This window comes from Chrysochloris asiatica, unplaced genomic scaffold (genome assembly GCF_000296735.1).
Source record: "Chrysochloris asiatica unplaced genomic scaffold, ChrAsi1.0 scaffold00138, whole genome shotgun sequence".
NCBI lineage: Eukaryota > Metazoa > Chordata > Mammalia > Afrosoricida > Chrysochloridae > Chrysochloris > Chrysochloris asiatica.
Window position 1 is genome coordinate 8,291,195 of NW_006408656.1, and position 3,763 is coordinate 8,294,957.

The following is a 3,763-nucleotide window of genomic DNA, read 5'->3' on the forward strand; positions in this document are numbered from 1 at the left end:
ATTACATTTTAATAGGATTCATTAACAAAATGTCTTTTCTTCCTCTCACTTAATACCTCTTACTTAATACACAGCCCCTGGGGTTTAAGGGCTTTACAATTCTGATTACCTCAGTTTGGATTCTGGCTTTTCTATTTTCTAGGAGTGGTTCCTTGGGCAGATCTCTTGATTTCTTAATCTCCTCCTCTAAAAATGAGACAATTTATAATTCATAGGAAGGCGCCCTGACAGTGTAGTGGGGTATACATTGGGCTGTTAACCCCTTGGTCAGTAGTTTGAATCCACCAGTTGTTGCCCAGGAGAAAGATAAGGCTCTGTAAAGATATGTTGTTGTTGTTGTTTACAACAAATAATGCCTTTATTAACAGGCTGTTAAGGAAAGTTTCAGTGTTTCCTTATAAGAAGCTGCTTTATTGACTTCAGTGGCAAATTTGATTTACATTATTAACAATATGACAATGTGAGTGTACAGTAAACATTGCACTCATGCTGTACACTAATAAAAACAAAGAGCCAAAGGGTTCCATCAGTTTCAAGATGAAAAACCATAATGCTTTGAGTGAATAGCATGATTACAAATAGCTATTATTTTAAAACAGCAAATGGCAAATGTATACACTTTAATTCAATGCCCTCTTCTCTCATTCTTAACTTTATTCCAAAATTTCATTTGTTTCATTATTTTAAAAAATATCTTTATAGTTTTTACAGGTACCTGACTTAAAATGACTACATGGGATTTCCCCCCCTATTTTACTTTTTTTCACAGTGGATTTAAAAATAAAAGCAAAACAGATACTGATTACTTTGAGTGCTAAAAAACAAACCAAACCAAAATAATAGGCAGAATAAGGGCTCAGAAGGAAATAAGTGATTTTTTTCTTAGCCTCTTAGGAAATACCAATGGAGGAATTGAAAGAATCCTCTTAAATGTGTCATGAATATTTAAGTATAGCAAACGTACATCAATAGTCAACATAAAAGCACATTTAATGGCTGTCTTAGAAAGGGGAAATGGGGGCTTTGAGCCAGGGGAAGATTTGAAAAAAGTGAGACTTTTCAAGCAAACACTGCCTATGGAATAGCCATATATTTTGATAAGTTAGACCTAACTTTATTTAGATATATAACTGCTTTAAAAATCACACCCACAAGTAAAAAATACGTCATCGGTTTACAAAGTGCAGTACAGCAAATCCATCTCAAAACAAAGAAGAGAGTGTATGTGGATTTTCTGCCTTTAAAACCCCCCTGATATCCATGTAAATGGCTTAACATTTTTAGCCGTGCTGTCTAACCCAAGGAGACAGTTCAATGAAGCCTGTGGTCTCTTTAACATCTGCTATCAATTAATTCCAATAGAAGAAGAGTATGAGACCTGGGAAGTAAATTGGCAACATCTGTTTGATGAAGTACAGGTTATCTGAATAAAATTTATGACCTGGTACCAGTCAGTAATCCCACAACAAACTACTGCTTTGTAATGAATTCTGTATGGTTTGCATGTCCTTCAATAACTGAAGATTTTTCTGCTTTTTTCTCCAGGTTTCAGTTTGGCAAAGTCTTTCTTATTGGTGGTCCCAGTAGTTCCAGAAAAACAGCTACTGCTGTTTCCTTCTTCACCAAGAGACTTTTTAATGGTTCTTAATTCTTTCCTCCGCTTTTCTATCTTCTGTTTCTCCAGCTGGGCTTGATATTTTCGAACTTTAGTTATTTGGTTGGCTTTTGCTTCCGTCCTTCCAACTAATGTCTCCAGTTCACACTCTAAGTCATCTTTCAGTTCAACAGTTGGTGATGCCTGCATAAATTTTGTCAGCTGTTCGTGATCATAGCTCATTTGCACAAATTCATCCTGCAAAGTCTGTAAGACTTCTGACAACTCTTCATTAATAGTGCTGGAGGACGATGGTGTTAACTTTTTACTTTTACTACATCGTGAAGACACTTGCTTTGCCAAAGGAACATTGTTGACTACTCGATCATTGCACAAGGCTTTACTGTGTTGCTTCATTCGATGCAAAACATGCTGAACACTGGCTACCACAGCATGGCTAGGGCTGGTGGACTTTCCAGCTACAAATGGCATATCACCCAAGCATAATCTATAATGTGGCTGTGCAGCAAAATAGTTTCTAGAACCTCTCTTTTCTGGTGGAATTGACTTCTTTTTTAAATTCTTCTTGTACTGGCAACATATGGAGATGTTTTATCTTCAAAGATAAGCCTATTTGTTTCTAGACCAGTCTGCTACTGGGCTGCCTTAACTTGCATACGTTTCCTTTCTTGTTCTTCTTCACGGAGCTTTGCTTCCAACTCTTGCATTTTTTTTCCCTCAAGGGCTTGCATTGTGGTGAGTTTGTTATACTCCTGTTCAAGAAGATCCAATTTCTCAAGTTTGGTATGAACATGAGTTTGATCTTGTTGTCATTCTCTTTCTAAGGAAACCTGTTTCTCTAACACAAATGTCCTCTCCATTTCTGCATGCTTTACCATATTTCTCATGTATTCCAGTTGTTTTTCTAAAAGATTACATTTATTTTCTGTAGCTAACAACTGAGAAGCCAGTTCTTGATTGTGCTTTGATTCCTCATTCTTTGAATTTTCCCTTTCCTGTACCTGTTCATCTGGTACTTTCTTGTATTCACTTGTTTCTCTAGACAAAGTTTTCACACTTTCTTCTGCCTGAATTCTTTCAAGTTCCAAACGTCGAATCTTCTCTTGAAGATTCTTCAAAGCAGAAAATATGGCTGTTACTTTCCGGATAGGCAAATGTAGGCTTATTTGGGGAGCGTTGCATATCACTATTAAGAAAAGGCTTATCAGGTGGATATACTACATATGGAGATGAAGAATGGTGAACCATATTTCCATTTGACCTTGATGGTTAGGTTAAGCTGTTCCACAAATGAGAATTAGAAGTTGCAGGGACCGTAGCCGCCACCATCTTTCAGCCTGCCCTGCAGGCCACTACAGCTCCGGGGCAGTCAGGATTCTAGGGATCTTCCTCAAGATTCACTGTGGGCGACCCCAAGCCGAGCCCCTGATGGAAGGGCAAGATATGTTGTTTTTGCTCTTGTTGTTAAGTGCCATTGAGTTGATTCCTACTCATAGCAACCTTGTATAGCATTTCCAAGGAGTGGCTTGCTGGGATTAAACCACTGACCTTGAGGTTAATAGTCCAATGCTTATCTTCCAACACCACACCAGGATTCCATAAAGATTTGGTGGTGGTGATGGTATGCTGTGGAGTTGGTTCTGATCCATAGTGACCCGGTATAGGATTTCTGAGGCTATAAATCTTTACAGGAGCAGAAAGCCTTACTCCCCCCACCACAGAACATCTGATAGTTTCCAACTAATGACCTTGAGGTTCGCAGCCTGACTCGTAACCACTATGCTACTAGAGCTCCTTCTGTTAGGATTTACAGCTTTGGAAATCCTGTACGGGGCTGCTATGAGTCAGAACCAACTGAGTGGCCCACAGCAGCAGCAGCAGCAGCAGCAGCAGCAGAATTCATAGTTAAGTATACTGTTAATGAAGATTAAAGAAATAATGCCCAGCATGTGCACAGTGCCTGGCATATAGTAAAGCACTAAATAAAATTGGTATCTGTTATTGTTAGAGGTGATGGTGCTGAACAAAATTAGAAATAAATCAGTACCTTCTTTTGTTTTAAAACCATTTTAAGCACCGAGGTCCATATTTAAGCTTGCTGCTCCCTTGCTGGAATACTTTTGTAAAAATCTCCTTTCTGGTGAACAT

The 3,763-nt window shown here is 38.4% G+C and overlaps 1 pseudogene; it reads right to left on the reverse strand.

The window, feature by feature from the left end:
• Positions 1-1,451: 1,451 nt before the first annotated feature.
• On the reverse strand, positions 1,452-2,944 carry LOC102835365 (annotated as a pseudogene).
• Positions 2,945-3,763: the final 819 nt, after the last annotated feature.